At 42.1% G+C, this 22,421-nt stretch overlaps 2 long non-coding RNA genes across 3 annotated transcripts; one reads left to right on the top strand and one right to left on the bottom strand.

Annotated features, from left to right (window-relative positions):
- The first annotated feature begins 2,469 nt into the window (after positions 1-2,469).
- Positions 2,470-4,955, top strand: LOC137151860 (uncharacterized). Of its 2 annotated transcripts, XR_010919377.1 has the most exons (3): positions 2,470-2,665; positions 3,693-3,793; positions 4,767-4,955. It is a non-coding gene; the product is annotated as an uncharacterized lncRNA (long non-coding RNA). The 2 variants fall into 2 exon arrangements; XR_010919378.1 differs by lacking the exon at positions 4,767-4,955 and having other exon boundaries at positions 3,693-3,794.
- A 2,438-nt stretch (positions 4,956-7,393) lies between these two features.
- Positions 7,394-13,764, bottom strand: LOC137151675 (uncharacterized). The gene is made up of 2 exons (XR_010919337.1): positions 12,891-13,764; positions 7,394-10,953 (listed from the first exon to the last, which is right to left on the bottom strand). It is a non-coding gene; the product is annotated as an uncharacterized lncRNA (long non-coding RNA).
- Between the last annotated feature and the right edge of the window lie 8,657 nt (positions 13,765-22,421).

The following is a 22,421-nucleotide window of genomic DNA, read 5'->3' as shown; positions in this document are numbered from 1 at the left end:
TACCTCTGGCTGGAATTTTTTGGAAAGTTTCAGTTAAAAGGTTTAAGCTGTTTCCGAACTTCACATTAGAGAAAAATACGTTGTTTTGTCCATGACAAGAAATTCTTACAACTGTTTAATTGAGATGCTCCAGTGCCTCCATGCTTTGGGGGAAGGACTTGAAATCTGGCAGAGGGTTGTCCAAGGGGATGGCCTAGGCCCCCTGGTATCTCTCCCCTCTCCCCCCAACTTTATATCCTTTGGAAGAAGGGAGCAAACAGACTGTGGAGAGGTGATGGAGGAAGAGACATGCTGCAGGGGTAGGTACATGGTAGGGAACATGGGACAGAAAGACAGACAGGGAAAGAGTCTAGCTAATAAAGTAGAGTGACCTCCAGATCCTGTAAATGAACCCAAGATCCCTGAATCCCAACATTCTTCTGCTGTCAGAAAATACCTGTGAAACCCACTGGCAGTGTGTGCGTCTCATCCCACTCAATACCTGGTCTAAATAGAGGGTAACAGCCTGTTATTGCTACCAGTTACTCCATTAGCTCCATAGAGGTTTGTGCTATGGAGCTAAAGGTCCCAACCCTGCTGATTACCCCTTTGTGGTCAACATGGCTCCATATGATAGAATTTCTACTTTTTCAATTCACTTTTTAAAAATCTAGGAAATTACATCAAAAAAACTGCATTAAGGAACGTTAAGGTTGCAACGTAAAACACTCAAAAGTTAAATGCCACAATTAAGGGTGCCTGTGCAACTTTAATTCCACTCCCCCTTCCTCTGTGTGTGTGTGCGCGCGCATTATGATCATCTTTAATCACATGATCACATACTGTTAGGTCACAGAGCTGCCGCCTCATTCAGTGCACAGGATGGACATTGCTTTGGGGATGAATCAGGGCCATGTATTGAAGGAGATTGTTGTCTCTTGTGTCTCTGCGTCATTTGTTGAAGAGTTGGAAGGTATGTAGTGAATGAGGCAAGAAGAGAAAGGATGGTCTTGTGGTTTAGGCAGCTGAACAACTGTGGAGAACTGGATTCTATCCATGCTTGTGCCACAGAGTTCCTTTGTGATATTGGGCAAGTCTCTTAAATCAACCTTTTTCCAGGTGGTGACTAATTGTGTGTTCCTCATTTTCTGGGTGCCCAACCTGAGCATGGGGGGACTTGCAGAGGTGCTGAGCTCTCACGACTGCTATTGAATCAAGAGAAGCTGTTCTTTGAACACATTAAGTGCTATAAAAAAGAATGATAAAATATTGAGTAGCCATCCATTCAGTGAACGCCATACATTCTGCACACTGAATGAGGCTGAGTCCTCTGGAAAAAAATCATAGAACCATAGGATTAGAAGGGAACGCAAGGGTCATCTAGTCTAACCCCCTGCCAAGATGCAAAATAATATGTGATCATGTAATTAAAGACTGTATCATAACATATATGCACAAGGGGGCTTGAATTAAGAATGCACAGGCAATCTTAATTCTGGAATTTCGTAACTTTGGAATGTTTGATTTTGCAACTTTAATATTCTTTTAACATATGCTTTATAATGTAATTTTATATTTATATTAACATGTTATGGTAAGTTGTTACAAATTTTGATTGTGCGGACTAGCAGGCTCTTAGTGGATTTATAATGTATATTAATAACACAGCACTTTAGATTTTATTTTATTTTATTTGGCAGGATGCGACAGAATATACCCCTGTGTTCACACCATATACACTATTGTAATAATATTTGTACGTGATATGCCTTCTGAGGTGTTATTTAAAAACTCATAATTTGCTGATCAATAGTATCATGGCAAAATGCATTCAGCAGTGTTATCTGTGAAGTTGTAAACATAAGCTGAAATCATAACTAGAAGTATGTTTTCCAGATAAGTCTGAGGAATGACAAAACCAGTTCCTCAGAAATAGAGGGCAAGTTGATGCCTCAGCCAGGTGTAAACAAGGCTGATGGACCATTACCTGCTAAGTGGCCATTCTTTGGCAGGAAAGGGAGCAGGGGCAAAAATCTACTTCTTAGCAAAGAAACAGCATGGAGTTTCCTTCCTCACAGACTGCTTGTTGCCTTGCTCCCAGCTGGAAATGCTTCTCAAAGAAGGAACAGACACCCACAAGACACCCCTCTCTCTCTCTCTGCCAGCCTATCACTTTCTCTGAACCTGAAAACACAAAGGAAGTAGCTTTCGGACTCTGAGGGAGGGGGTCCAAACCTGAGAGCTTGGTCAGTAATCTGCTGAAGTATGTGGTGAGAAAATTTTGTTTTGAATCTATTCTAGTTTGTTAAGTTAGGCACCCATATGATAGAGTACTGGTCACTGCAGTTCTAATTAATTACTCTAGAGCAGACCTCATTACGAAGAGCTGTGCCTAACTGATGGGCTGAAGAGAAGGCTAATTAGGCCATTAGGCAGATGATATAAAAAGCATGGGAAGGCTGTAGGAGGGGATAAACAGATAGGGAAGGAAAGAGATTGCCCGTCTCTGTTTGCTTCAGGCGTTGAGACCCCTTTAGGATTGTAGGTGTAAGGCTATATAGTGTGTAAGAGTGGTGGAAACCAACATTGTAAATAAACTGCATGGAGTGTTTTAGCAGCAAAAAGGTCTCTGAGCTGTTTGTGGCTGAAGCAGAGACAAGAGCAAAGTGGGCCCTGCCATGTACCAGTAAGAATTTTATCTTTATTTTCCTTGTAACGATTTCTGACTCTTATGCCTCATTCCTTGTACTCAAAATCTATCTCTTTGCCGTTAATAACCTGGTTTTATCTAATCTAGTGTGTTCAAGTTGAAGTGTCTCGATAACTCCATTGGGGTAACAAACTGTGTGCATATTATTCCCTTAAAGCAGTGTTTCTCAATTAAATTTGGCCACAGAACCCTTTTGAACTCCATAAATAAGAGTTTGGGGGGTTCTGCAATTAAGTCTTCAAATGTCGAAATAAGCAAAGGTCAGCATTTCTTACTTAAATTACACTTACACTGGATACCCTCCGCCGGAAAATCCGAGACATCTTCCCTTTTTCGGCGGCGCGGAGAGCGGCTGCTCTCGGCGGCGCGGAGAGCGGCTGCTCTCGGCGGCGCGGAGAGCGGCTGCTCTCGGCGGCGCGGAGAGCGGCTGCTCTCGGCACCCTAACAGTGTTCCCGTGGAACCCCAATTGAGAAACACTGCCTTAAAGGAATAATGGACTCAGTATATCTCTGCTGGACAGTACAAGCCAAATGTTTCTGGGGGGGGAAATCTGGGACTGGGAGTAAATTGGGCTCACCCTGTGGTAATCTTTAAGGCCGGTGGGAGCCAAGAAGTGGCTCCCTGGCTGCAGCCCACACAGACATAGGTGGGAGTGATATACATGCTGGAGACTGCTTGTGAGCAGTCCAGGTTAGAGGCTCCAGCAACAAGGCATTGTAAAAGGCACCCCAGATTACAGGGCAGGGGTGACACAGCTACTAAATTGTCTGGATTGTACCCTGATATGTCTGAGTCCTGCAGTACAAACTATTTTAAGGGTGTGAGTGTATCTATATAGAAAAGTATTAGTTTTGAAAGGGTTATGGCTGCTTGGTTTCACTATCGATACTGGATACACAATGAATTAGTGGTTTTGGTCTAATTCCTAGCAGTGAGAAACACAAATCACAAAAACTACCTTTATAACTGGCATAATTTTTTTCTTTTTTTTTGCAATTGCAGAAGACCTGGGTTGGCAGAGGTCTGTATGTGGGAAGTTTGTGCTGTCACAGCCTATGCTATGTCCATTCCAAGGCTAAGAATAAAGAATTTCAGTTTCTAAGGTACCGTTCTTCAGCATTCTGCGTTTCTTTGAGGTTTTTATTAGCTCTAGATAATGTTCCATCATTGGTTGTTGAGATGGGTGCAATATTATCTTTTTGCTAATTGGCCAATGCTTGAATATTCATGAAGTGAGTATAGAGAATGTGGTAATTTGAATGGTTTTGAGCATGGTCTAGACATGCTCTCTGTGAATCACTTTTTTGTAGACCTGGGCGTTGATTTTCTTCTCATTTACACAACTCTAATTGAGGAGTAACTTCACTGAAGTCAATGATGTTGCACTGGTATAAGAGAATTAGCCCTATTGGCTTGTCTTAAAGAGATTAGCTGGAACTCTTATTTGTCTTTACTGCTTTCTTTTGACCTCATTGTTGTTTAGGGCTTATGTCTGTATTCTCTGCAGTATGGAAAGAGCTAAGCTGAGCAATCCGTTAACTGCAGATATTGTATAAAAGGCACATTGTTTCCCTCCACCCACATTCAGGCAGAAGATAGATTCTAGGGTGCCCTGCTATTTGCACCAGTGTATAGATGTTTGTGCAGACGTGTTGGGCTGAATTTTTCTTTTCAGTGTGCTAGGAAAGGACCACCGTTTTTATAGGTGGTCGTCTGTAGTTAGACACCTACGTAAGCGGCCAGATTTTTCAACTCTGCAGAGCACATGCAGCTGTCACTGAAATAAATTGGGGAAAGACTGAAAATCAGGTCTTACTGATATGCCTAACATTAGGCATCCAACTTTGAAAATGTTGACTCTCTCTTTCTTTCTGTTGTAAACATACCTATTATAATAATTCTTTATGGCCTCTTCCTTCAAAGGATCTCAATGTACTAAGAACCCTAGATTGGGAAGGAGGACGTGCCAGGAACCTTCTCTGCCACCTCCCTACTCTTCTTAGCAAGGGATAGGCATAACAGCAGCCCTTGCACTTGAAGGAGCAGAGGAACTACTCTCTCCTTGTGCCTTTACAGGTGTACAGTGACTGCCTTCTTTCCTGTCCTTGTTGCAGAGTCATGGCCCTACTTGCCCATGAAGGCCAGAGATAGAGTGGAGCAAGCTTCATCATCCACCGGGCTAATAGAGCATGTTTGTGCCTCCATGGAATCAGAGTGGGCACAGTCTTTTGGCCAGTGCATCTCCACATAACCTAAACATGGGCCACTTTGTGAGCTATACCCTTTAGCCCATTAAGTCCATGCCCCAGTAAAGTAAGTGGTACTATCCCCATTATACAACGGGGAAAACTGAAGCCCATAGTGATGATCTTCTTACCAAAGATTATATGGCAAATCTGTGACTGAGCTAGCAAGATCATGCTGTCTCATGTTTTCTGTATATACGTCCATATGTAATGCAGTGTTACGACTGAGAATTTATTGCACTTTTATGCTGGATGTTGACTGGTCAATGAAAATCAGTAAAAGTAAAATAGTCTTATAGCAGCATGGCACCAAGGGATTGTAAACATCTTTTACATTAAAGACTGGTTTCGGTGTAATGGAAAGTTAGAATTAAAAGGCCCTGACTGCCTCTTGTTACCTTATGTATAATTGTTCCCAGGAGCCTAAAATCTTTCAAGGGCAGCCTGAGGTCAACTTTAATTTAGCTGTCTGGCGTGAGGTAAAGGAACAACTAGGCCAAATATTGGCACCCCCATTTTCCATGAATTATCTTGTGAGGTATAATCCTGCCACAGTTCAGCAAATGAGTGGGTCTTAAGGGAGTTAGTCTCTAGATGATGACTCTAGAGTGGAGGCCGTGTGAACTAATGCCTTGGAGGAAGCTAGAACAGAGCAGCTACTTACGAAGATTAATGACTGGATTCATTAAAAGCTGCTTATGTGAGAGGTGATCTTTTATGCACAATTCAGAGCCAATTAATAAAAATGGGTCAATTAGCCTGTCAAATGCAACAACATGTATCCAGAGTTCAGCCTCTCATGTATTTATGCGTGAAATTTTAATGTATATGCGGGGAAACACCTGCTTACCTCATACTTCAGGAAACATAAAATAGTCCAGACACCCAGCCTGAAGCCCTTGACCTTTTGAATAAATTGCTACAAGTATCCATTACACCTCTCCGCCTTCAAACCTCCCAGCGTGTGAAACAAGCAATCGAAACGTGACAAATGTCTGAAATGTGGAACACCTGGGTTTGTTGCATAGTGTTCTGTAATTGATATAATTTATCCGCATTAAAGAATGTTTTCTCAATGTAGAAATTCAGCTTTCAAAAAAGAGAACTGGACAAACAAATTCCCTCATGTACCAGGATAAGAATTTTCCATGTACCTCATCAGCAAGGTTTGAATGCTGAACATTCATATCCCCAATGCAGCTCTCTAACACTGGCACTGTAGGAGTAAATGTTTGCCAGTGGGTTGCACAACTATTTGTTAGACAGCAGTACAGTAGTGAAGGTCAGGATTCCTGGTTTCTATTCCTGTGTCTGGGGGAGCAGTGTGAGCTAGATAACTCACAAGATAGCTAAGTATGTAGGTTTGGCACATTCAGCCCATAAGGGAATGGGATGGAGTAGATGAGACTTGAGTCTGCCGTATGGAATTGAGTTCTATTCCCAGCTCTCAGAAGCTGCCTTGTACAATTTCTCAGTTAACATTTGGTTCAGTGATTAGGGTGCTAACTTGAGATTTGTGATCGCTGCTCTGCAACCCTCTCACCCAAGTAACAGCCTAATTTGGCATGCAGTGGAACAGGGAGCCTGACGCAGTGGGAATGTGGAAAGTTCTGTAAAATCTAGTTCACTTGAGAACTCTGATTTTTAGGGGTAAAGAAGGAGAGTGGGAGCTGAATGAGCCTTTTCCACCTGCCCCCATCACTGGCAAACACTTTAGACAGGAGAGGATATAGTGATTAGGATTGGGCCAACGGCAAGATCCTTAGGCAGGAGCAGACCTCCAAGGTCTGGGAATCTCCAGAAACTCCATATATGCCCTCCTAGCCTACTCTATACCTAAGGGGACCCTGTAGCTTATTTTAAAGGTCAATATGAGTGGAAGGGGACAAGAAGCTGTCTCCACTCATGCTGTCTTGGGTTTTTTAGGGAACAGTGGGCTCCAGTTTTTTCAGCAGGTTCTTTGAGGGGAAGATCAGTCAGTTCCCAGAGACTTCAACCTTCTGGATTGAAGGATCCACTTTTCCCAGATTTCAAGAGCTCTGGCATCTTTAGTCCCTCTAGGGATAGATTCCAAAATGGCTTTCTGTTTCTGCTTTATTTCCCAAAGTCTGTTGTCTGTTTCAAGAGCCAGGAAGTATTTCTGGGTGGGTTGGTGGGGGTTCAGCCTCCATCCCTAGCTGTGATTGTTAAGTGGTCATCTCTCCCTTGCTAGTCTGAGTGCTTTTCTTACCTTATATGTAAATGTACTTCTGCTGTTTCTGGCCTCGCCTTGCTCAATTTACGCTGGAGATGCAGGCAGGTGAAACAACAGTCCTTTGTCTGTGACAGGCTGGAATTATACAGTTTTCCAAACACATTTTAAGAACATATGGGTTCCAATGCTGATAGCAGAGGACGAGGGAGGATTCCACTGCTGATGGCAGAGGATGCGGGACGGATAAAGCACAACAACCAATATGATTGCAAGCAGAATCGTTTATTCCATCTTGTTCTCCAGCTTATATACCTTTTTATCATCTTTGCATACAATGGTCACACAATTGCTGATTGGCTATTATATAATTTCACACACTTAGCATGGGAACAGCTTACATATTATTGGTAGCTTCTTAGCTTACATAGCTTTCTTGTTTACGACCTTGGATACTTTCTACTATCTAGTGGATGGCGGCCAAGTCCGCGGAACTCGCCGCCAGTGAGGCGCCTGAGTGAAAGTGGCCACCTTCCAGCTCCCTGTAGGCAGCCTCACTTGACCCGGTGTCCACCACCAGGCCTGCTGTAACTTTCCACTTAAGTAGCCATCAGGTCAGTGTATGGATAATACACTCCCACATCTCCCCCCTTTCTTTTAAATATGCGCTCAACAAAACACTCCAAACTACCTTGCAATAAGCGAATAAAACAGGGGGCACAAATAAGGAAAAGGAGTACAATTCCCAAAATGATTATCCCTGTATAACAAAATAAAACAAGCCAAGAGGGCCAGCCAAAGCTGCTAAGCCACTCCCATAAGGGATTATGAGTTTGCATAATCTTATGCATATTATTTGCAAGGCATTACAATAAAGCATGAACAAAATATAACTAATCTGATAAATTCATACAACACATGCCTTCAAAATCCTCACAACCGTGTCCCTGTGCCAACAAAAAAATCGATAGCTGCACGATTTTGCAGCCGTTAGGTCAGCATATGGATAATATACCCCCACAGCTCCCCCCTTTCTTTTACACTTCCCAGCATGTGGTCAGTGTGAGACCCTGAAGACATGCTTTTTTACATATTTATACAAACAAGACAAAAAAAAATTACATATGCATAAATTTTTGATACTTATAGGTATATTCAAAATATTACTACTATTACCATTAACTTATACATTTCTAGTTTAAAAAATATACATAACAAATAACATATGAACAAAAAATTTCTACTTTTCTATTAAAGTTGTCTGATCTCTCCCTCAGAAGGCTATATGACTAATTAAAACTAGTTGGCTCTCTCCTTACCCTGTCTCTGACCCTGGCAAAAAATCAAACACTATGGGAAAAGGAAGGGGGTGATTTCAGCAAAGAGCAGAACACTCAAAAAACTAAAATAAAGTGACTATAATCAAGCAGACAATTATTTTCCTTCAATCCCCCCTTTGAGCCATACTGTAATACCAGTGTGGCTCACTTATAAACCTGAGCTAGCTTGCTTAAATTTAATAATTTCAACTTAAGTTAACATTTGCACGACAGGCACTCCGGCCTTAACAAACCAACTAAAAACAGAGCAAACAGAGGGCAAAGTACCCAAACACTAAAAACAACAACAAATAAAAATAACAATAAAACAAATTATACACACAAACAATTACTTAAGCCAGAATAAATTTGGTAGCCATAAAATTAAGGCATAAAATAAATCTGTGAAACCCCATAACATATCATCTTGGGAAATGGTATAGAATAATGATGTGATTTGTAAAATGTCATGTGCATTAAATTAGTAGTTCTTTTAGTAATTTTGACTGAATCGTCCATATTCAAATGATTTAAATCAGATTGTCTATCAGCCTGCAGCAATTAATTACAATTGATTATTTACATATTTACAGACCAATTATTTGGGAGAAGGGCCTGTTTTTCCTTCAGAAGGCTGCAAAAAAAAATTTAAAAATTCTCTTCCTATAACACTTTTCACACTTTCAACTGTCCCTCCAAACTCTGTAGTGTTAACTTCTCAATCTCTTTACTACATGGTGTTTAACACAATCAGAACCACGGGTATACCTTCTTCAAAATGCAAGGGAACATGACTGCAAATCCAACAGTTAGACACATTAAAATCTGTTTGTAATTGAATAATTAATTATAAAGATGTGTCTGTATAGTCCAAGAAGCATTGTCTTTTATGGTTTAGTTGCTTGGGTTGTAATTGTACCTCAAAGTCATCAGGTTGTTGGTCTTCTTCCCCATGGATCTTGGGGATTTCCTCGACAGGTGTACCGTTAATCAGGAACTTGGATCAAAATAAAGTCATCCAGATAAGGCCAATACAAAACATCCAGAAGATCACTAGCCATACCCATTTAGGGAACCAGTGATCTAGGGAGTTTTTAAGTCTTTTCCTTTTGAAGTGGTAGGGATGACGTTGTGGTATATCCTCTTCGCTCTGGAGTGGTTTCAAATCCTCTTCGCTCTGGAGTGGCAAATCCTTTTCTTGAGCAGGGGAGAGGTTACAAGCACTTGCACCCTGTTCCACTGACCTTGTCATTACAGGTGCAGAGGTTCTTTTACAGTGTTAGGCATGTATTCAGGACTGGTAACCTTGGCACTTTACAACAGTGTTGGTGGTGAGAAATACCTGGAGTGGGCCTTTCCAACGCAGTTTCAGGGCTGTCTTTCTTGGTGGACTTTTACGTGAATCCAATCACTGGGCTGTAGATCATGACATGCTTTTTGAGGGTCTTGGGGAAGGGCTTCTTGGACCTGTGAACGAAAAGCCTTAACACACTTCATTAATGCTTGACAATAAGTCAAGTCAGTTTCATCAGCTAAATTAATATCCATTAGGTGAGTTGATACTGGTAGAGAGCTAGAAAGCCTCACGGGTCAGCCCATTAGGATCTTGTGTGGTGATAGTCCAGTCTTTCTGTTACATGATGATTTTATACTTATAAGGGCTAAAGGCAGGGCATTTGGCCATTTGAGGCTGGTTTTATGGCAAATTTTGGCTAGTTTATTTTTTTTTTAGAACACCATTCTGTTTTTTCACTGCCCCTGCAGACTGAGGGTGATGTGGGCAATAAAAGTTCTGTTGGATATCAAGAGCCTTGCAAACTTCTTTTATAACTTGACCTGTTACTGTTGGTAGACAGAGGGATCCCAAAGCAAGGGATAAATTCCTTCACAAGCCTTTTGCTGACTATAATAGTGTCAGCCTTTGCACATGGGTAAACTTTTACCCATTCAAAAATAAACATACAATTACTAATACATATTAGACTGGACCAATATAAACACAAAACAACATAAATATGGCCTAAAATGCAGAAAGGACTGCAGCCTTAACAGCAGAGTCTGTTACAACATACCAATAAACTAAACATTTAACAACAACAATAATAAAAAATAACTATACAACATTTATAAAGCAGCAACATAAAATTCATTTAATATGGAAGCCTCCCAAAGTGGGGAAGCCTTTTTGTTTTTAGAATTAACCATAATTATGGACAACACCAAAGGCATAATGGTAATCAATAAAAACATTAACAAATTTACCTTTGGTCAGGATACAAACTGTAGTTACAGGAAAAAAATTAACTTCTTGATCAGGGTTCACAGAAGGGAAAGGGTTACTTTTAATTACCTCATGTTAAGAACAAACAGCATAATCAGCCACAAGAATACCTTTAAAATTTCTTTGACAGGAGCCAATAGCATAGAAAATCAATTTTGGGTTCTACAAAGGGTGGATAACAATGAGGCAGGATCAAAAACTGGACATCGGGTGAGTATAATATGACCTGCAAACAACAAAAGAATTTTATATTTTGTTAAACAAATATGAGGTACAAAAATAATAAGTGGAGAACCAAAAATCAAAGTTTCCGAGGTTTTACCCAAGGCAGCTACAGCTGCAATGGCACGGAGACAAGGTGGAAGCCCTGCAGCTACAGGGTCCATGGCATTACTGTAACAGGCAATGATCTTATACTTATCCCCACACAATCTTACACAAAGCAATAAATATTTTCCAGGTTTTCTAACAGGAAAAATTGGGGTGTTTTAGAGGATTCAAATAGGCACAATAATTCCTTGTTTAAGGAGAGATGTAATTACAGGACATATTCCTTTTGTATGCTGGATATTTCAAAATCCTGTCCCTATTCAAGAAATACAGCCAAAATAGAATTTTCATTTTCACAAGGAAAATAACAAATTAATCCCATCTGGTAAACAATAAATAGTACAATCAAATTTTACAATATAAATGTCTACCTACCAGGTTAACTGAAAAATAAAAACTTAAAAGAAAAGCATACTAATTAGAAATAGATCTCAAAGAAACAAATAGTGGTTTAGACACTAGATGCGGCATTAATTGGTTTACATTCTTCCTTGATAAGGGAATAGAGAAAACTCCTAAACTTTTAAGGTGGATCTGCTGACTTCAGTGTCTAGAAAGTGTTTATAAAACATTTTACTGGTTTTCCATCAATAAAACAAAACACATAAAAACCTGATTAATCTATTAACAAAAAGGGTGCATTAATGAAGTTACTATTTCCCAGGCTGTCCTAATATAGAGGTTGAGTCTGGTCTCGGGGAGGAGGTGGTGGTGGCCCAAATGTCCACTCCGACTGGCCAGATCGTCCTGGACATTCTGCTTTCCAGTGTCCCAACTGTCCACAATAGTGGCAGGAGGAATCTCCTGGGGCCAAAAAGGTACCACGTCCTACTCCCCAACCCCGGCCCCGACCTCTCTATATACTCTTTATCTAAATTTTCACTTTTTCCTTTTTGGAGTCCTTTAGACTCCTTACCCAGGAGTTATGCAGTCTTTCTTTAGAGTTTTCACCCTGTCTGCATTTTATCTTCGGCCCCCCTTTCTCCTTTTGGCCATAAACCATGTTGTTCGAACCAAAATGCTTAAGGGCCCGATCCTTATTTTTTACAATTTCCCATTATGTTTACCCACTCCCTCCCCCTTTCTCAAAGGTTTTTAGAAACAAGAGAAGAGAAACGGAGAGAGAGATAAGGAGAGAGAAACAGAGAAGAAGAAAAAAAAATCTCCTCTCTCTCTCTTGAAACACTTAAGGTAGCACCTAATTACAAACAGTTTTCAAGATCCTTTTCACACACTTATTATACCGCATAAGAGAAGTCTGACTGCCACTCAGTACTTCTGTACTTCTTCAGAGAAACCTGCCACTCAGTATTTCTTTCATTTCCCATGGTAGAGGTCTCTTTAGGAGTCTTATTTTCCTATGTGCAAGTATTTATCACACGCTTTGGCCGTCACCGACCAATCTCCTCGCGGAGGTATGGAACTGCGGTTCAGGTCTCCACACTCACTTCGTTCCCTACTAGCAATACATGAGGCGTCTCATTTCCCACTTGAAATATTTCTCTCACTGCCGCTTGTACCCCCGCTTCAGCCGCAAGGTTCTTCACCATCCTCCTTGCCTTATTCCAGGTCTGACTTAAGGCAAAGGCTTCCTTGTTGCCATGGGCTACCGACTCCCATAGGTCGGAGCCCAAGTGTTCCCAGACAGTCTTATCAAATACAGTACTTGATTTTACAAAAAATCCCCTTCTTAGTTCCCACTTCAATAAGCAAGATAATTTATCCGGGGACACCTTTTCCCCTTGGCGCTCCGCGATACATATAAAAAATTCAAGCACCGTTTTTTCTTCAGCTGATGCAGCGTTTCCCATACTTAATTAATTAGCCGCTCACCTTTGAGCTCAAACACGTCCCTCTCGGACGACCACGCCTCTGGACGACCACGTCTCTCTCGGACGACCACGTCTCTGGGCGAACACGTCTGCCTCTGGGCGACCACGCCTGCCTCTGGGCGACCACGCCTGCCTCTCTGGGCGACCACGCCTGCCTCTCTGGGCGACCACACCTGCCTCTGGGCGACCACGCCTGCCTCTCTGGGCGACCACGCCTGCCTCTGGGCAACCAGGAGCTGCCTTCACCGCAGTATCTCCTGTGAGCTCATACACGTCCCTCTTGGACGACCAGGAGCTGCGTCCAGCGCAGTACCTCCTGCAGCGGCTATAACTCCCGCGTTTCTTCTCCCTGCCCGACGCACAATCCAATCCACTTGAATTGCAATCACGTCGGGGTCACCATTTGTCGGGTTCCAATGCTGATAGCAGAGGACGAGGGAGGATTCCACTGCTGATGGCAGAGGATGCGGGACGGATAAAGCACAACAACCAATATGATTGCAAGCAGAATCGTTTATTCCATCTTGTTCTCCAGCTTATATACCTTTTTATCATCTTTGCATACAATGGTCACACAATTGCTGATTGGCTATTATATAATTTCACACACTTAGCATGGGAACAGCTTACATATTATTGGTAGCTTCTTAGCTTACATAGCTTTCTTGTTTACGACCTTGGATACTTTCTACTATCTAGTGGATGGCGGCCAAGTCCGCGGAACTCGCCGCCAGTGAGGCGCCTGAGTGAAAGTGGCCACCTTCCAGCTCCCTGTAGGCAGCCTCACTTGACCCGGTGTCCACCACCAGGCCTGCTGTAACTTTCCACTTAAGTAGCCATCAGGTCAGTGTATGGATAATACACTCCCACAGTTGCCCTCTGTTAGTTGGTACTGAGGGGCTTGCTGGATCACAGAGTGCCAGCTCTCTCAGCAGGTTCTTTGAGGCAGGATTACCAGGTAAATGCTAAAAAAAAATCTTCACAAGGGAAAAAGTGATCTGTCCTCATCCCAGCAAGGAGGCAGCAGAGGAGTGGAAACTATGCTAGTGGTTTTACTGCGCCAGCCATAGATACCACTTTATAATTTCTAGCATCTTAGACAGGAAACTCTCAGGATCCTCTGTTAATTGCACACTCAGAATGATGGGCCTCTCCTTATTAGGAGTTATGGGGCATGACCCACAGCCAGGTCCGTAGAGCCAACTGCTGCTGTGCAAATGTTCCTTTCTCCTCTGCTGTATGGGTTTTTGGGGAGGCCCTGCCCTCTTTTTTGGCTTTTGGAAGGCCGGTGGCCCTTATTTTGTGGACCATTACAATGACTTGCTTCTGGCAGTGGCCATTTCCAGCTCTTGAATACCCTTGAGGGAGGGAGCTCCTGGATCCAGGACATCTGGGGGTATAGGAGTAAGTCCCTGGGGCCTCCCTTGAGATAAAAGAGAATAGAACAGAGGGAGATTCATAGGGCTTGTGGGGAATGTTAGGGAGGTGCGGCTGTGCAAACAGCAAAGACTGTGGTTCAGGAACTTCTCCTGAACCTGGAACGAGGTACACCTAAGATAACAAAGAACCCCAGCTCCGTATTGGGCAGGCTCAGGATTCACACTTCCTTCAGCCCTTGGAGAAATAGCCATTAATGGGAGAAGAGAGTCTGTATAAATCACAAAAGCACAAGATTTGCATAGAAGAGTGTTCCAGCTATACACTATGACTATGCTATCTTTATTTATTTATTTTATTTATTATCACAGTACCCAAGAGCTCTTATCATGGACCAGGGCTCTGTTCTCATAGACTTTAAGGTCAGAAGGGACCATTATGACCATCTGGTCTGCCCTCCTCCACAACGCAGGCCACTGAATCTCTCCCACCCACTCCTGTAATAGACCCCTAACCTATGCCTGAGTTACTGAAGTCCTCAAATTGTGGTTTACAAATTTCAGGATACAGAGAATCCACCACCAAGTGACCCATGCCCCATGCTGCAGAGGAAGGCGCTGCACAAACACAGAACAAAGACACTTGCTGTCCCAAAGAGCTTACAGCCTAATTATAAGACAAGAGATAACAGGTGGATACAGAGACAAAAGAATACAAGGAAACAATGAGACCGTATTGGTCAGCATGGTAGGCAATGTTCTCAGCAGCCTAACAGTTAAGTATTTTGTAGGCATCATGGCAAAAAAGTTTTTTGAGGAGGGATTTGAAGGAGAACAATGAAGTGGCTTTGTGGATATTTAGGGGGCTCTCCTCCCCGATGTGAGGGGAAGAGTAAGTAAAAGCATGAAGGTACGGGTTTGAAAATTTAAGAAGTCGCTGATAGAGGCTGGCATCATGGACCAGTCAGAAGTGAGAGTTGACCTCTTGATACTGAATGGGAGAAAATAGTAGGGTGGGGATAACGAAGTGAAGACAAATACCAAAGGTTTGATACACTAGAGAAGGGGAAACCAGTTGAGAGGTGCAAAGAGAGGGGTGACATGGTCCAAGCAATGGGCCAGGAAAATGATCTTTGCGGCAGCTTACTGAATGAATATGAAGAGGGCAAGACTGCATTTGTCAGGACCATAGAACAGGATGGACAAAAATCCTGAGTAATACTCAATGCAATGCCTAAAGTATATTTGAATGGGACTTCAAGGACTCAGTTCCTTCAGAGATAACTAAATCCAATATGGCATGAGCATCCCAATTATTTGATATACCCCAGGAGCACAGAGGAAATTCCTCAGTGAGGTATATGGAAAGAATTTGGGGAATCATACAAATGTCTGTAAAAATCAGATTCCTGGAATGGAGAAACTTCTTTTTGTAATTTCTTGGACTGATTGCATGATTATTGCTAGTATTTCTGCAAGGCTCCCCTTCACTCAAGTATATAAACTTTGATTGTGTACAGTATTTCATAGGGCATACACAGAAAAAAACAGAGTAGCCACGTCTTCCTCCATCTTGTTCTCAAAGATTCATTTAAAAAAAAAACTTTTCTTTTTATAACAGCTGTGGACTGTTCTTTTATATGCTGTTCCCCTCCCACACTAACTGTACATGTAATGTCATCCTCCAGATAACAATTCATTATAACTTTTGTCTGTAATTGACCATGGGCTTGATCATTCCTTCAATAGTAAAAGCATGGAGAGGATCTTCTCTGAATATCTCCTAGTCCCTCATTTGAGAGGCATAGGTCAGCTGCCCTGGTGGAATGAGTTGCTTCCTGTTCCACTCTCCACTGAGTACCCCTATGGGCTTGGGAATCTGCTGCTGAGAAGGTAGCAAGATGGGGTGTGGGCAATAATGTAAATTTGTCTGCAACTCCCTCCACAAATGGTAAATCCTGGTACACTCAAAGACTTTAAGGCCAGAAGAGACCATCATGATCATCTAGACTGACCTCCCAAACATTGCAGGACACAGAACCTCACCCACCCATTCATATAATAGACCCATAACCTCTGGCTGGGTTACTGAAGTCCTCAAATCATGATTTAAAGATGTCAAGGTACAGAGAATCCACCATTTACTCTCACTTAAACCTGTAAGTGACAGGTAATCCCCCCATGCTGCAGAGGAAGGCAAAACCCCTCCATGGTCTCTGCTAATCTGATCTGGGGGCAAATTCCTTCCCGATCCCAACTATGGCAGTCAGTTGGACACTGAACGTTTCAGCCAGACAACTCAGAACCCTCCCCAGCTAGTATCCCATCACCAGCCATTGGGGATATTTGGTAATAGCAGTCACAGTGTGTCTACAATGGTCTACAGCCAGTCTCATCATACTATCCCTCCATAAATTTATCAAGTTCAGTCTTGAAGTCAGTGAGGCTTTTTAGGTAGAAGGGGTATTGGAGGCATTGCCCAATGCCATAAAACTTTGTAAGTGTGGGTCCAATTGAAATGTGTGTTCAGGAAGCTGAAGGGGCTGACCAAGGGCCCTAAATCTTGTGTGGAGGGATAAAGCCTCTGTGTTAATGGCCCTGGCATCCTGCAGGATTATGGAGGGACCCCGGTTGTGAGTACAGAACCACTTGGTTCTGATGAAGGACAAATCCCACCCCTCAATGGAATAATTCCAAAAAAACTCCAGACCACACAGTTTTCTGACACACTGAATTCTCTCCCACAGGTTTTCCTGCAGGAGGAGGCAACTGAGCCCAAGAAATTTTACATTTTTAAAAATAGTAGAAAGAAAATTTGTTTTTCTGGGTCATAAAACATTGTCATAACAAAAGAGAGAACTGAATTTGTTTATTAGTAACAAAGTAGAAACTACATGGATAGCTCCATTTCACTTTGAAGTGTGTGCATGATTGTTTTTTTCTTTTTGATTTTCTTTTAAAAATTGTGTTAGCTACATATTCATCAGTGATGATAGCAGTACATAATGTGTGGAAAGTGAGGGTTAGATGGTGAAGACCAAGCCTTGGCTCTTATGAATCCAATGAAGCACTGGGTCTTCTGGTCCAGTCCTTAAGAGGCACTCTAACTTGTTCTTAAATTGTGCCAAATGTTGATGGCCCTCAAAAGGAACAGTTCACCCCTCATACCCCTACACTGGGGGGAGGGTCCAGTATCTCCTCACTGGGGTAATCCTTAGATAGCTTATTAAGCGGGTTTTCCACTGCTCTGTGACAACAGGCCAATGCATACAGGACCAGACCCTGGTCACCGCAATACCAGCATAGTCCAAAGAGAATAGACTGCCTAGAGTGAGGAGAAACAGTTGGGTACAGGACGTTAGCTACCTTTCCCCACAGGGTGTTATAATGGAATTGAAAGTTATAATACAACTAGCATATTCCCCACTGGAGTTCTCTGATGCTGCTGTTTGTTACAGCACATTTAGTGTTCCAGAAGAGACAACAGTAATGTATTTATAGGTCAATAGTAACACAATTGAAGATCCTCTGGACTTATAAAGGTGAAGGAGAATTAAATGCCCTTAAAGAGGGAAGCATTGAAATACTGAGAGCTCACTCCATCCCCCTTTCTCTTCTTCTTTCCTTCCTGCCATCCGTCTTTCTAACTCTGTCTGGATCTTTATGCAAATGTATAGAAATTATGCTGCTTCTACTGCGCTTCTCCCCATCCCCTGCCACGCAAAACAATTTATATACACTTACACGCATTTACAATCCACTGTTTTTTGATGAGTCTGTTGGTAGGTATGGATTTCATGTAAAGTATTAAAGGCACCAAGACAAAGGATGTGGGATCTGAAGTTTTATGAGCTCCACAAACTATTTTTGGTTCAGAGGATTCACAGAACTAGTTCGAGTTCATGAACTTTTTACCCTATAATTTAATCTGAAGAATCTTTTGAAGGGATGTTGAATTATTTAAAAAACATTTTTTTTGTTAAAAGGAAGTGTGTGGTCTGTGCTAGGGGTTGAAGAACCTCTTCCTTCAAAAATATGTAGGCTGGAGCAAATGGATTCTCTATCATGTATATAGACTGTATTTCTTTTTTAATTTGAATTTTTTCCCCCACCTTCTTATGCTCCTCTTTTCACAGTCTCTTGTAAGAGAAGTGTGAACTCAATATTGAAGTTTCAAACCCACAGTAATGGGTGGGTTTGAAAGTAGCTAAAATGAATTGACCAACCCTAATTAAGACCTTCACTATCAGGGATTCATAAGGCTGAATGGCAAATTATGAATGAATCTGACTGGTAAATTAAACTAATTTAACTAAAAAGTCCTGATATACACTTTCCTCTAGTCTGAGCTCACTCCTGTGAATCTGAGATTTGTCAGAGTCCCTCATACCATCTGTCTCAGTCCAATTCTTCTTCCAGGTGGCAATGGTTAGCCCCCTTGGGCTCACAGCAGGAACCTTTCTTAAGTATAGTCTCTGTCTCCTTTGGCCATGTGTTTAGTTAAAAAGCTCTAAACTCCTCCCCCAGTCAGGATAGTCCCCAACCTGTGCAGAAAACCCATTGCTCCAGGGGGGTGAGCCACTAGTTGAGAGTAATTTAAAGTTGATAGTCCCAAATCACTGTCTTGATTAGAGCTAGGTAAATTTTTTTTTTGGATGCATAATTTATTTGCCAAAAAAGGCAATGTTGTCAGCTGAAACTATTCATGAATATATGCTGAGGTTGTCATAGTTTCAATGAAATAAAAAAAATTGAAACAAAATATTTAATTTTGACAATACTTCATTTAGATTTTTCAGGTGTTTTGACAACAGCAATGGAAAGGATTCATAAAACAGCTGAAGGAGGAAGTGAGCATTACTGAAATGTGTTGATTTAGTATGAACTGAAATTTGTTTGACTTTTCAATTTGCTGAAAAATTCTGAAAAATGTTTTCAGTTTGATCCAAAACAACTATTTTGAGATTTTGTTTTGGTTTTTTGGAATTGCCAATGAACTGAAAAATCCACTATTTGCCTGGCTCTAGTCATGATAGCTTCTCTATAATAGTCATTCAACAAAATGTCAAGCCGTTTCCTGAGCTAGGCATCTACCAGGAATACAATTCAATAGGCCACCTTTAAGCAAGTTGAGACCTGTGTTCACCATATAAATACAAAATGGAGTGCACAATTGATACAAACATTTCCCACTCTATCACAGTTTCCATGCTAACAGAACTGGTCCTTCTGCTCAAATGGTAGAGGGTCATGCTTTTACAATAAATATTTCTGTTCTGCATTTGGAAGGAAGCAGAATGATGTACTTGTATTACATGAGGATGATGAAGTCCTGCTTTGAGCAGGGGGTTGGACTAGATGACCTCTGAGGTTCCTTCCAACTCTAATATTCTATGATTCTAAGTTGATGCAGATGATACAAAACTATTCAAGATAGTTAAGTCCAAAACAGACTGTGAAGAGTTACCTAGTTTTGAGATCCCTTTGTAACTGGGCAACAAAATGGCAGATTTCCAGAGGGATAGCCCTGTTAATCCGTATACAGCAAAAACGAGAGTTCTGTAGCACTTTAAAGACTAACAAATTTAATTTCAGCAGGCATAAGCTTTCATGGGCTCCAACCCACTTCCTCAGATGCAAGTAATAGAAATCATACAGGAGACAACATATACAGGAGGTAACATATACATATCCAAGGGAAGTGACAACAATGGTGGAGGTGGATGAAGGCAGGGTACTTGAGGTCTAATTACAACCATTGAGTAGGAGGTAAGAATGAGTGATCAGAGGTATTTACTACTTGTAGTGAGAGAACCATTCCAAGTCCCGATTCAGACCCAGTTTGATTGTGTGAAATGTTTCAGAAATGAGCTTGAAATCATCTGCAAACTTGACACAATCAAACTGGATATTAAGTGAGAGCCTCACTCTTGGGTAATGATTGGGGATACCAAAATGTGTATTTAGGAGTAGTGTGGTAATTTCTGCAGTTGGTAAGCATACGCATGGTATAAAATGGGCCATTTTGATAAGTTGATCAACTGCTGAGAGTATTGTGTCCTTCTGATTTTGGTAGTTCTGCTATGAAATCAAGGGTTATATGTGACCAGAGGTGGGAAGAGGTTTCAGAAGCTATCAGGAGGCTGAAAGGCTTGTTTCAGGAGCTCTTAGTCTGAGTGCACATGTCTCAGGACCTGATGTACTGGGGTATCTGCTGAGGAGGCATAGTGGTGGGTAAAGCATTTGTCTAGTTTTCCTTGATGTATTCTCTTCAGGCTGATTGGCTTAAGCAGTCAGATGGCTTGGTTTTAAGCCTACCAGCTGCAGACAATCAATGGCTGCTTAATGCACACCCAAGATTCTCTGCCTCCATGTGCTCGCCCCACGATAAGCTCTATTCCAGCCTACAACCTGCTCTGCACCTAGCCTTGGAATCAGTCCTGCTCCTGCCTTCCTTTACTGTAAGTAATCTGGTTCTGCCCCTCTGCTCTGATTCCCAGCTCCAACACTGTCTTAATCCTTGGCTCTGGCATTTAGACTCTGATTATGATTCTGACCCTTAGCTCTGTTTCCAACTCTGCTTTGACCTTGGGCTCTGGTATTTGGACTCTGGCCTGATTCTGGCTCGGTTCTGCTCTCCTGACATTATCACTGGCGTAGACATAGAATATATTCATCCAAATGGAATCTTAGCTCTGGACTAAAGATTGTTAGGACAATTATAATCACAATGCAGGGATAATGTGTCTGCATTTTGGTTTTCAAAGACAATCCTGGTAATCTCGGCATTTTATAGAGGCATGGTTTGTCATGGAGAGTTGGCGTTTCTGAATCTTATAGAGTGGCCACCATGTGAAGTGGCCTCTGGGCTCTTGAAGCAGGGTTCTCTGGCTTGGGTTCTAAGATTCCAGGCTCTTGAACTAGGAGGCAGTTCCTACCAAAGCTCAATGGAAAAGAAAGAATGCATTGGGATCACAGATAATGGGGGTCATGCTGGATTAGCCAGGACAGAACCACAACTTGTCAGCATTGGGTGGTCCTGCACTACAAAGGGAGAGGCTTATACTAGGGGCTCACCACTAAACAAGCTAAGTAACAGCCTCATCTTGACCTGATCCCTGGTATATTTCTGGGGGCTGGAGCATAAACAGAAGTCTGCATGTGGTAATAAACTCATTCACTCACTTGCTGTGGGTGGCATCATATCTCTCTGGTAACGGAACTGTGGGTTGGTTCCAATCTGGAGCTGTAATGGGGTGCAAATGGGTACTCACAGCTGCTGCAAGTACTACAATTTGTTTTCGCATGAAGCAATTTTCCATTTACAGATGCTGTACTTGACCCCAGAGTCTCTGGTCTTAGAGGACAGCAATCTGTTCTTGACTTGCCAATGCCCTCGGGCCTGTTAGTCTGCATGAGCCCCAGGAATGTCCATGCTTGGCCCAGGGATTCAGCAATGAGTCCCAGAAGAGACTAAGAGGGTCTGAGCAAACTTTTAGAGCCTGTATTGAACAGTCTGATTTAATGGTTGGAGCTCAGAGTAGAGTCAGGGTCATGGTCAGGAGTCATGCCAAGTGACACAGCTGGAGACAGAAGCCATGTGAAGGGTTAAATTGAAGTAGAACCAGAACTCATGCCAGGGGTCAAAACTGGAGTCAGAGTTAGAAGCCATGCCAAGAATCAAACCAGAGTCAGAGATGTAACGTGGGTCAAGAAGCCAGAGTCAATAACTGGAGTGAAGGCAAGAGAGCAAGAACAAGATGAGGCAACAGGAACAAGCAATAGGGATCAGGCAAGGAAGCAGGAACTCAGGTCTCTAAGCAGCAGATCTACTGACTAGCTTCTCGGACAGGAAGCTTCATTATGCTAACAGCTTTTGTGGGTCCACCTCTGCTCTTGTAGCATGGTAGTGTAGATGATAAGGCTCTTGCTTAGCAACCTTATGGGCCTAGGTTTAAGACCTGTAGCACCTGATGGTGACGGGCTATTCTTTGATTAGACCTTCACTGTAACGATGATATGAGTGCTCCTAAGGCCGGTTAGAAGTAACACTAGTCAGATAGTGGGTGTTAAGACTTTTAGGGCTACTCAATGATAAAGTGTGATGGCTGCAGCACAAGGATCTGAAATAAACACACACACATTACTAATATTTG

Source organism: Emydura macquarii, unplaced genomic scaffold (assembly GCF_026122565.2).
Source record: "Emydura macquarii macquarii isolate MOO-44397 ecotype Brisbane River unplaced genomic scaffold, CSIRO-AGI_Emac_v2 contig_1119, whole genome shotgun sequence".
Classification (NCBI taxonomy): Eukaryota; Metazoa; Chordata; order Testudines; family Chelidae; genus Emydura; species Emydura macquarii.
Note: the sequence above shows the minus strand (reverse complement) of the source record. Positions and strands in the feature narration are given on the sequence as shown.